Raw genomic sequence first — 13,076 nt, forward strand, 5'->3', positions numbered from 1 at the left:
TCCATGGGAGGCTTTTTTTTCAGCGCTGAAATTCCACGTGAAATTCCTCACCATTTTCCTCCGTGAATGCACCCTAAGGGTCCACACACCCTGGGTTTTTTGGCGAGCAAAAAAAATCTGCATCAGGAATTAGGAAATGTTTTTTTCCTCCAGCACAGCGTATGGACTTTGATAAAACCACTAATGGTTTTTCCACACGGTTTTTGCCAACTCCACATGGAATCCACCTGAAGGAAGCTCTTTTCTGCTAGTGGAAAAAAATACGCTAGCGTAAAAAGATCTAGCGGAACCTATAGAACTATATGGAGAGGCGTTTTTTTCCACGTGGATTCTGACACGGATTCAGTGCCAAAATCCTTGCCAAAAAACTCAGTGTCAATGGAGCCAAAGACTCTATTCTGTCCATACTAAATAACTCCTACTTCTACACCATTGTTCTTATACACAAGTGCCTAAAACTACACAAAGCAATATTATTTTTAGTTATACATCTCAGTCCTATAATTTTGGTTGGCTTTCAGGCTGCTGCCTGACACTGGTTGCTAAAGTTCACTAATATCCCTTTCAGTTGTAGGGCTTCCCACTGATTTAAAGGGCTTATCCGATTTCTAGTATTTATAACCTATCCTTAGGACCCCTGGACTCTTGCAGATTACCTGTATTGTACAGCATGGCTCTCAGTACTATTTACATTCCACAAGCCTACAAACTGCAGAGGCGAGTATACATAGATACTGCAGTGCAGTATGTACACACTACTGAGAACTACGATGTCTTATTACAGGTGAGCTGTGGGGGTCCCCGGTGCTGGACCCCGTAGATCTAATATTGATGGCCTGTACTACAGCTAGGCCATCAATACTATAACCCTTAAACATACAGTAATTGTAAAGTGATTTTTTTCTGCTACGAGTGCATAACCTTATATTTTTCCACATTAAACATCATTTGCCATTTCTCCACCCGAGCCTCCAACTTCTATAAATCCCTCTGCAATATTATCCTTCTCTTTATTAATTACGCTGCAGAGCTTAATATCTTCTGCAAATATTGAAATTTTACTCTGTAAGCCCTCTACAAAGCTATTAATAAATACATTTCAAAGAGCTTTGAAAAGGTAAAATTTGTATTTCAGTTTTATTTTACAGGAAAAGAGAGAAGAATCTAATACTTTTTTGCTTTATAGTATTAGTCTTTTTCCGTACCCTACCTACGGTATGTCTCAGATTATTCTCCTTTTAATGATATAAAGACGGCGCAGGCTTTTATGTAGTGGATGCACATCTTACACAACATGCTTCATTAACACAGATGCGTGAAATCTCAAATAATGGCTTTAATTTGCATATCTTGCAGCATTTTCTCCTTTCCAATTTCTGTTATGTGTCCCATGTTTCTTTACCATTGGCACATGATGCATTATTATTACCTGAATGCAAAATGTGGAATGGGTTTTCTTTTATGGTGTCCTATACATTCTCAGCCACTTAAACTGCGTAACTAGGAATTTTATCAACACCCCGATCAGCCATAACATTAAAACATGATATTATGTAGGGCCTTCCTATGCCACCAAAACAGCTCTGACCGGCTCTGAGGCTTATACTGAAGGAGAATTCTGTATGTGTCTGGCTGCAAGACATTAGCAGCAGGTCCTTTACCACAAGCACTTAAACCACATGTCCGCTGTCGTAGGGGCGGTTAGCGCCATAGTACCTTTTTTGTGTATTAGCACTATCTTGCTGCCTGGAAAAAAGGCACCCAGGACACTGCAGTATCTGTGTGAATACTGTCAGACACTTGAACTTGAAGTGTACAAACCAATTCAGGGTACTCAACCTTGCAAAAGGCCAACCTGGATCTACGGACATTGCGAGCACAGCTCTACTGTTCTCCTTCCACATGTTATCAGAATCTCAGGCAAAAATTGAGGTATTCCCACATGCCGCAGTCAATTTCACTCAGGGATTCAGTTCTCTCTGACACACCTGAAGATGGCTCCTCACCAGCCGCTACTGGCTCCCCATAACTTAATCCTCTAAGGTGGCGTTCACACTACCGTCGGTGTCCGACAGCTAGTGTCCGCTGCTGATGTCCATTCAAAATCTTGTGCGGACATTAGCAGCGGACACTAGCTGTGTCCGTGACATATTGCATTGATTTAAATGGACATCGGGTGCATTCTTTTACAGTCCGTGTCTGTCTTTAACTGTCCGTTCCCAAAGATGTCCGACTTTTCAAGCGGACAGCAAAACCCAACATGTAGGTTTTTGCTGTTCGCTTGAAAAGTCGGACATCTTTGGGAACGGACAGTTAAGGACACCCACGGACAGTAAAAGAACGCACCCGATGTCCATTTAAATCAATGCAATATGTCACGGACACAGCTAGTGTCCGCTGCTAATGTCCGCACAAGATTTTGAACGGATATTAGCTGCGGACACTAGCTGTCGGACACACACGGTAGTGTGAATGCTCCCTAACTTCTACCCCTTTAGCTCTTCTTCAACCATGCCACTAACACAGAGAACATACAGAGAGGGGACAGTTACACTGACATATTTGGAGATACAAACTCTCTCAACACAGAGGGGGACATAAAGTGAACCTTTTTAAATGGTATAGGACACACCCTTCCTACAAAAAAAAAAAGTTCAGTATGTCAGAAAAGGCTCTTTAAAACCATATCAGTAGATTAGAAGTAATTTTTTGGTAGTACAATCCCTTTAAGTCCTGTAAATTGCAAGGTGTGGCCTCTATGGATTACACTTGTTTTTCCAGCACTTCTCCCAAATCTTCAAATGGATTAAGATCTGAGGAATATATAGGTCAAATCAACACCTCAAACTCTTTTTCATGTTTCATAAACCATTGTTGAACAATTTTTGGATTGTAAGATTATTCTAATGAAAGAGGTTGCTGTCCGGTCCCCACACATCCATTCATATAGCCTGGTATTGTGATTAAATAAGTTTAGGTGGGTGGGGGCCCCAGTGAGAAACAGCTCTTCATTAACTTACTTGGCTGGGCCCCCCCAGCAATGAATATGCAGCTACTGTGTTTCCCCAAAAATAACACAGTGTCTTATAATAAATTCTCACCCTAAATATAGGACCTGTCTTATTTTCTGGGGATGTCTTATTATGGAGTGGCTGACAACCATTAATCATGCCGGCATTTCCTTAGTGGAGCGCCGGCATGACTGTCGGTTGTAGGTAGCGTGGGGGGAGGGGAAGGTATCCTACTTACCTTCTCTATCTTCGTAGCAGCGCTGGTGCAGCTGTTTGTCATGGAAGTTGTGGGCGGGGCTTAGCGAGGCTTCCGGAGATTGCACTGGAGAGCCTCACTTCATGGGCACGCTGTGCTCTGTGCTCCGTGTGCACAATAAAGCCGGCTGCTGTCTCTGCTGTATTCCGGCTGCTGCCTCTGCCTCTGGGATGAGCTGGGAGAGTGAACTCCCCGCAGCATATGCACAGCAGGCACCTCCTAGCTCATCCTACAGCAGCCAGAACAGTGGATACAACAGCAGAGGCAGCAGCCGGCATACCTACAGTTAGGGCCAGAAATATTTGGACAGTGACACAAGTTTTGTTATTTTAGCTGTTTACTAAAACATGTTCAGAAATACAATTATATATATAATATGGGCTGAAAGTGCACACTCCCAGCTGCATTATGAGAGTTTCCACATCCAAATCGGAGAAAGGGTTTAGGAATCATAGCTCTGTAATGCATAGCCTCCTCTTTTTCAAGGGACCAAAAGTAATTGGACAATGGACTCTAAGGGCTGCAATTAACTCTGAAGGCGTCTCCCTCGTAAACCTGTAATCAATGAAGTAGTTAAAAGGTCTGGGGTTGATTCCAGGTGTGTGGTTTTGCATTTTGGAAGCTGTTGCTGTGACCAGACAACATGCGGTCAAAGGAACTCTCAATTGAGGTGAATCAGAACATCCTGAGGCTGAAAAAAAAGAAAAAATCCATCAGAGAGATAGCAGACATGCTTGGAGTAGCAAAATCAACAGTCGGGTACATTCTAAGAAAAAAGGAATTGACTGGTGAGCTTGGGAACTCAAAAAGGCCTGGGCGTCCACGGATGACAACAGTGGTAGATGATCGCCGCATACTTTCTTTGGTCAAGAAGAACCCGTTCACAACATCAACTGAAGTCCAGAACACTCTCAGTGAAGTAGATGTATCTGTCTCTAAGTCAACAGTAAAGAGAAGACTCCATGAAAGTAAATACAAAGGGTTCACATCTAGATGCAAACCATTCATCAATTCCAAAAATAGACAGGCCAGAGTTAAATTTGCTGAAAAACACCTCAAGAAGCCAGCTCAGTTCTGGAAAAGTATTCTATGGACAGATGAGACAAAGATCAACCTGTACCAGAATGATTGGAAGAAAAAAGTTTGGAGAAGAAAGGGAATGGCACATGATTCAAGGCACACCACATCCTCTGTAAAACATGGTGGAGGCAACGTGATGGCATGGGCATGCATGGCTTTCAATGGCACTGGGTCACTTGTGTTTATTGATGACATAACAGCAGACAAGAGTAGCCGGATGAATTCTGAAGTGTACCGGGATATACTTTCAGGCCAGATTCAGCCAAATGCTGCCAAGTTGATCGGACGGCGCTTCATAGTACAGATGGACAATGACCCCAAGCATACAGCCAAAGCTACCCAGGAGTTCATGAGTGCAAAAAAGTGAAACATTCTGCAATGGCCAAGTCAATCACCAGATCTTAACCCAATTGAGCATGCATTTCACTTGCTCAAATCCAGACTTAAGGCGGAAAGACCCACAAACAAGCAAGACCTGAAGGCTGCGGCTGTAAAGGCCTGGCAAAGCATTAAGAAGGAGGAAACCCAGCGTCTGGTGATGTCCATGGGTTCCAGACTTAAGGCAGTGATTGCCTCCAAAGGATTCGCAACAAAATATTGAAAATAAAAATATTTTGTTTGGGTTATGTTTATTTGTCCAATTACTTTTGAGCTCCTAAAATGTGGAGTGTTTGTAAAGAAATGTGTACAATTCCTACATTTTCTATCAGATATTTTTGTTCAACCCTTCAAATTAAACGTTACAATCTGCACTTGAATTCTGTTGTAGAGGTTTCATTTCAAAACCAATGTGGTGGCATGCAGAGCCGAACTCGCGAAAATTGTGTCACTGTCCAAATATTTCTGGCCCTAACTGTATGCAAACTGTGTTCTCCAAAAAAAAGGCATAAAATATAACTTTTATTATTAATTTAATAAAATATTACCCCGGGTATCAGACAATTAAATAAAATAAAGAAACTCTATACCCTACATTCTATTGAGTTAGAGATACTGGGTATTAATCCTAAGAGGTGAAGATTGTTGTCTCATTTATTTTTCCCACCTGTTCACCCAGAAAACAAAAGTAATTTTCAAGATATATCTAACTCCTTATACCAACGATGATAGGGTATATATTTTGCTAAACTGGAAGAAATTGTATAATCCCTAATTTAGCAACCAATAAACAGATGTCTTTACTGATATCTAAAAGAAGACAGTTTCCATACAATGCTGTCCATATATGGTGGAAATGGATTTAATATGGCTAACTTAGTAGCGCATACTCCTTTGTTGACCCATTCCTCCAATTAAATATTTAGTCAAAGTGATAGCTAAAAGTAATTGCTAGCGGAGATCCTATATAAAAATAGATCTAGGTCTCCGTTCACATTTAACAGTCCTGTCTCAACGCGTTTCTCTCCTCTACTAAGGAGTTCATCAGGAGACTAAATGACTACTAGAGTCTGCAGACCCTCTGTTTCGTCTACAGACATATAGGTATACCGCGCCTCTCAATAATCTCTCACAAGACACGGCACCCTCATAGGTTTTTTACGAGCATAATAGTTCACTTCCTCAATATTTAAGATGGGCAGTTAAAACCACCGTTCCCCGTGCCTTGATGGTAGGCACAGGTACAGAGATGAAAGCCCGTGTGCACACGGAACATCGTGCACAGTGTTCAGCCGGCTGCAATGATTTTTGGGGACGCTTTATTTTCGGGAGGTGCATTATATTAGGCAATTCAACAAAAAAAAAAAAAAAAACATGCCTTACTTTTGGGGAGTGACCTATTTTTGGAAAAACATGGTATGTGCTTCATGTGGAGATTAAGGATGAGGGTGAACAGGGCCCCTACTCCTAAGCTTTCATCTCATGTCATCTGTCCTTTAGAATTCTGTGCTCGGTTCCACTATGACTGCTATCCATTATTACACAGTATCAGACCAGAAGTACAGACAGTAGTAGTGCATATACAGTGAAAAAGAATTTGATTTAGCCCTTATATATTTAACTCCTCCTAATCGATGTAGATTGTAGAGCCCAGAGGAAAGTCAAATATGTTTATAAATCCTGTCCTAGGTGCTCATGCCTTGGGCTTGACTGCTTCTGGTCATAATGTCTCTGTAATCCATAGGGAGCACAGCTAAGAACTACAATACTGACTTCTACTGTTGGGGATTGTAGGATTATAGGTTGGACTTGATGGACTGATGTCTTCATCCAACCTCATCTAAAATGTAACTATGTATACTTTTAACTTGCTGTTACAGTAGCAGTCACTCTGCTACAATGTATATTTAATGTCATTCAGGTTATATGTGGTATAATATATGTAACAGCTATCATATACAGCCTTCCTCCAAGAAGGAGACGCACATGAGTTATCAACTTCCGTATGCCATATCTGGTACACTTCTACATGCCTAGCAGCCATACATTTATTGTCCATAAAAAAGAGTTCCCACAAAAAGTTCCATTGGTTGGCATAGATGCAGATGGTGTAAATAGCATTGCCAAATTATCTGGTGACAGCCAAACAGTATTTAGTAGCATCTCATGAGTGCCAGGCTTCAAGGGTTACCAGCAAACCATTACCTACAGCTACAACTGGCTTATTGTATACCCATGGTATCATCTCTGCAAGTAATTGGCACATTTGCATCTGGCTATGCATGCAATGTAAAAGAATCATTCATCAGAACAGACAACTTTATTTCTTTCCTCCATGGTCCAGTTCTGATTTACTTTAGGCAGTGGGTAGGGGTTAGCATGGAGCCTGTGACTGATATGAGGTTAGACAGGGCTCAATAGTCATTGGTCGAGTCCAGTATCGCAACTCAATTACATTCACTTCTATTTTTCTATTATACTAAGATGGTGAGTGGTTGTCAGCAGAAGAGAAAACAGCCTTCCTAATACTGTCATCTGGGGTCTTACTTACAGGTCAGCTCCTGATTTTGGCATACAACAAATCACTGACCAAACACTGATGTGTGAATAACAACTGACAACTTTTCTAACAAACAGGCATGAAACAGAAAGGGTCGGTTGTTCTCCTTGACCTAAATATTCACAATCGCGGCATACAAATTCTCTAAACATTATTCATAATAAACCTTTTTTGACAGTAAAAAATGAAAAGACATTAATTCCCCACCCCCAAAGAGTTGTCAAGCCAAATTCCCAGGCACTGGAATGATACAGATGATACCAGGCAATTGGCCAGATCCCGCAGCATGTGTGTGCACAAGAAAGGATATAATGCCAGATGATAATCTTGTTAAATCAATAGGATCATTATCTCATTACTAGTCTGATAGAAATAAGAGTTGTAATAGAACCTAATATTACTGTATCTTGTCTGGTCATTTTCTGATAACATTAACAGGTTCCATTAAATCTGAAAGTGATCTGGCTGATAAACACAAGATTTTGCTTGGTTTGATAAAGGCCATTCTTCAGGGAACTGCAGTGAGGCATATTATTAACTGATAATCTCCTAACTGATGATTGGTGGTTGGAAGAATAATAATAATTATTATTATAATAATCAGGATTTATCATCTCTAACGTAAATCTAAAAATCTCTTTGCTTTAAGGATGTGTTTCTACATCAGGTTATTGAAACCATCACCAGTAAAAATAAATAGGAGAATTACCATCTGTTATTTTATACTCTCTCTCTTTATAGCAAACTCTTGGTTTTAACTTCAAAAACTACATCAGAAAACCTGAATTTGGAAACATACCCTTAGGCCAGGGCCCAATGGGTCAGAATGCCACGCTGTAAAAATCGCTGTGTTTTACAGTAAATGCAAAGTGGATGGGATTCTAGCAAATCCCATGCCCACTTTGCGGGAAAAACAGTTGTGCGGACACGCCACGATTTCCAAAAGCGTTGCGTTTTTGGAAATCGCAGTATGTCAATTATACCTATGGAAATGCCGGCGGTTTCCTATAGGTGTAATTGTAACAGAAAGTCTGCAGAGGAAAACTCTGCAAACTTTCTGTCTAAAGCGTGACGCTTTGCCATCGTGTTTATTCCTGCAGCGCTTTTTTGATGTGGGACATCTCATGGGGCCATAGCCTAATGCCCCAAGTAGAAAAATGCAGCTAAAAAACACTATGAAAAAAACTGCAAAAATATGCTGCATTTTTCTCCTGCAGCATTTGGCATTGAATATCTGCTGTGGATTTCTCTGCGTATTTCTTCCCATATTAAATATATAGGGAAAATGTTTGTGATTTGCAGATAAAATTAACATGCCACATTTTTCAAAACCATATGCAATTTTGAAAGCAAAATTTTCTGCAGCTTTTTCGCCCCCCACTGTATGTGGATGGGATTAAACAAAATATCATTTACTTTGCTGATACTGTAAAAAGCAGCACTTTTTTTTTCATCATGTGCCCGCAACCAAAAATAACACATTTCTGCAACTGTAAAATGTGCTTCCCTTGTCTGATCTGCTGCATGTGTTGCAGGACTGGATAGCATGTAAACAATTGTAGCACAGTGATGGAGGCAGCTGTGATGTGTCACATGACCTCTGTGTCCCAAGTGCTCCTTGTATGCTTTACACCAGGGGTAGGGAACGTTCGGCTCTCCAGCTGTTGCAAAACTACAACTCCCAGCATGCATACTTGCTCTGCTGTTCTTGGAACTCCCATGGAAGTGAATGGAGCATGCTGGGAGTTGTAGTTTCACAGCTTTACACCATTTATATTTTCTTTTTTTTAAATTAGCTCCAGTTTCTAAAATTGAATACGATATTGCAAACCTTTAAAAGACTGCGATTGTCTTCTTGCTATCCTTAGATGGTTTTAAAATTCTGCATCAGCATTAAATAAGCACAGTAAAAAAAAATAAAAAAAAAACTTTTTCCCCTACATTTCAAAATGAGCCTGAGGATAGAGTAATGCTAAGTAACTTACTTCCAGCTTTAGGGAGAGTTCACACGGTGTAACGTGCCGCGTGATGTGGCACGTGTACGCCGCGGGATCTTTTGCGGGCCGTACACGCTCCCATTGATTTCACAGCGCGATTGGCTGTGCTGTGAAGAAGGACGTCTCTGGCTAACTGTCAGAAACGCCCTTCTGACCATAGAAGAGCTACGGTACCGGGACCGTAAGCTCTTCACACTGGGCCCAGATCGGGAAAGCCGACAGTGCGCTGAACTCAGCGCACTGTCAGCTTTCCGGCAGTATATAGAACCGCCTGTGGGCAAAATGGTGAAAGGTCCTCTTTAAGAAAAAGGAAGTTTGGCTTAACTGCACCTCAGTGTAAACAAATGTAGCAAAATAGTGTTGGAAAATGTTTTGTCAAAGTAAGCCATCCAAAAGATAGCATATACGTAGACTAGGCAGTCTAAAGATACACCACATTTATCATCAGACATCAACCACAGTGATATATCTGGTGTATTCTCAGACTGCCTGTCTAAATTTACACTGTCTATTGTTAAATGACCCTGACCCAGCATTTCCTTTCAATGCAGGTCTGAGGGAGTCAGGTCGAGACTCTCACAGACTTACATTGTGAGTTTGACATCCTGCTCATATAGGAAACATTTGTGTGAATTAGAGGAGCAGAAAGGAGGTCAGTGCTCTAGAGGGGAGCACATAACTCCACAATAAAGCTGTCAGCAAGTTATTCAATAACATTGTATTGAACACAAGCTCATTTTCAAAAGGAAGGGGCAAATTTATTCACTGCAAAATAATTGTAGAGAAAATTCTCTTCTAACTCTGCATTGTATCATTTCTTTTTATTTCTCCTAAAAAAACCTCAATGTTATAATACAGCTTGATAAAAGGGAGTGACAGTGACTGGACAGTGCGAGAGTGTGCAGGGTCCCCAACAGGGGATGCCCAACTGCCATTTTAGCCATAAATAAATTGTTGGAATATTAGAGGAACAACACAACATGAATTGATAAGGTGAAGACTAGAGATGAGCGAACAGTAAAATGTTCGAGGTTCGATATTCGTTTCGAGTAGCCCCTAAATATTCAACTACTCGAATCGAATATCGAACCCTATTACAGTCTATGGGGGGAAAATGCTCGTATCAGGGGTAGGCAACATTCGATCAAATTATACTTACCAAGTCCACGAGTGAGAGTCGGGCTGGATCCTCCGAGAAGTCTTCTCCGTGCAGTGTCCCCACGGCATCTTCCGGCTCTGAATTCACTCTGCCAGGCATCGGGCCTTGGCAGAGCCAACTGTGCATGTCCGCAGAGTCCGCAGAGTGAATTCAGAGCCAGAAGACGCTGCGGGGAAGCTGCACGGAGAAGACTTCTAAAGGTAGAAGAACCAGCGTTGGTTGGCCGACTGTATAGCATTCAGCCAATCAATGCTGGTTCTGCATCGAACTTTTCCATTTGAATAGCGAGTGGTACTCGATCAAGTACGAGTATTTCGAATACCGTAGTATTCGATCGAATACCTACTCGATCGAGTACTACTCGATCATCTCTAGTGAAGACGGGTCATTTGTAAGCAAATATACTTTATCTAGACTAGGGTACATTACTTCATTACTTCCTAAGCAGAAAAAAAGCCTCATATGAATAATGTGCTAGTTTTTAAAACTTAGAATTCTAACAGTATGAACTGTAACGTCAGATAATATAAGGTGTGTGATTCATAGATATGCATAGTATACATATGTTCATGTACTGCTGCACAGAAAGCAATCTGGTAAATCTAATGCAGAAAATGCATGAATAAATAGGTATAATAAAGCCATATGACAGTTCCTTTGCTGGAACTTCTAAAGGTTAGATAACAGATTCTTGCTCTGTCTGCTATTTGACTGGGAGTATTGCCACTTAGTAACAGTTGTACAAGAGAAAGACACACATGGCAGTCATTCTCATAATGTGCAACCTGCTGTCACCATCTTGCCTTTTACTTAATCATTTTCAAAGTAAAGACAACCATCGGGACATCTTTAAGTTGAGGGGTAAAATGATTTTTTGATGCTCATAGAACAACAGATGCAGAAGCGGAAGAACTCACTACTTCAGCAACATATTTGCCAGTTCTGAAGCTCATAAAATTAAAAATGCATAAATAATTCACCTCAAACCCTACTATTTATAGGGAACAATGGATTTTATGAACTGGTAAGTTCCTTTACATGAGACACAGTCAATAATGCTGGAGATTAAGGGCATAGTTTGTAACTTTCTATAGGCAATTATAAAATTGTCATCCACAGATATTTATTACATAAAAAGTCTATAAGAAAACCACAATAGGCCTGTAGACTGGGTCTACATAAATACTTCTTCAAGGACTATTATAATTATTGCTATTGAGCAGCGTATGCAGTCCACAAAGGAGCTCAGGGTACTGCACACAATTTACCGTGTAGCATCGTAGCCAGATTTCTGTCCTGGGAATTAAATCTTCCTTTCCTCCAGTGATTTTATATAGCTGGACCTGAGGGTTCTGACCCAGCGTCACATGATCTGAACCAGTCCCGATTTCCCAGGTTGCTCTACCTAAGGAGGGCTCTTACATTATTCTAGTTTGTTACCTGTGTTAGGCTAAGTCTCCACATTGCGAAAAAGTTGCTTTTTTTTGTTGCAGATTTTGCTGTGTTTTTTTTTTTTTTGAGCAAAAGTCATGAGTGACCTGAATAGGAATGGTTAAAGGTATAAGGAAGCACTTATGTGCTTATTTGTTTCCCTTCTGTTAAATCAGGTCTGGATTTTGGCTCAAAAAACTGCAGCAAAGTCTTATGAAGCCTTAGCCTTATGGAGAGTGACTTTACTACAGTCAACCAGCCCGCATATCACATGTAGCTACAAGTAAAATAGAAGAGGAGGGAGAAACCCTTGTGGAAAGGGTCTGATTCCAAAAATGCGACTCAAAAAAACATCCAGTGAAAATTAGGGTAGTTTACCATGCAAAGATCAGCTCAAGAAAAAAAAATTGCTTACACTTTGAGTAGTTCCACTTCACTCTTTCTGGATCTTTTCTAGAGTGCTGCCTTATGCACACATATACAGTGTATATATATATATGTACAATTTGTAGGGTTCAAATACAGACAGAAAGATACATTACAAAGAAAGTAATTTCACACACCAGGACTGAGGGCCCTGCTCGCAAGAGCTTACAATCTATGAGGTAGAGGGGGTGACACAAGAGGTAGCAGGGGCGGCATTGCTTATACAGAGGTCAGACAATGTTGTAATAGAGGTTACTGTCATTACACAAACATAAAACTTTATGAGCCGTCACCAGTCGTGTCCTTTAACATGTGGATGGAGCTTGGACATAAAGATAGCCTGAAATGGCATCATATCATGTGGGGCATACCTCCCAACTTTTGAAGAACTGAAAGAGGGACAAAATGTGCGGCGCGCGTAGCGCGCCACGGCAAATTTAGCCCCGCCCACTTTTGTGTTGACTCCGCCCACTCGTTAATTTTTCATGTGCCCGCACACAGTATAATCCTCCTACAGTCACCCGTAAATTATATGTCCCCCCTCTATCTCTCCCCGTTTCATATACACCCTTCATCTGCCCCCAGTTTCATGTCCCTCCATCTCTGCCCCCAGATTCATGTCCCTCCATCTCTGCCCCCAGATTCATGTCCTCTCCATCTCTGCCCCCAGATTCATGTCCTCTCCATCTCTGCCCCCAGATTCATGTCCTCTCCATCTCTGCCCCCAGATTCATGTCCTCTCCATCTCTGCCCCCAGATTCATGTCCCCCATCTCTGC

General features: G+C 41.2%; 1 protein-coding gene across 14 annotated transcripts in view; it reads left to right on the top strand.

Annotated features, from left to right (window-relative positions):
- The window catches only part of NRXN2 (neurexin 2), a 631,600-nt gene that overhangs the window by 529,277 nt on the left and 89,247 nt on the right, over positions 1-13,076 (top strand). The gene's annotated exons all lie outside the window — the stretch shown is intronic.

The sequence above is a fragment of the Leptodactylus fuscus genome, chromosome 7 (genome assembly GCF_031893055.1).
Source record: "Leptodactylus fuscus isolate aLepFus1 chromosome 7, aLepFus1.hap2, whole genome shotgun sequence".
NCBI lineage: Eukaryota > Metazoa > Chordata > Amphibia > Anura > Leptodactylidae > Leptodactylus > Leptodactylus fuscus.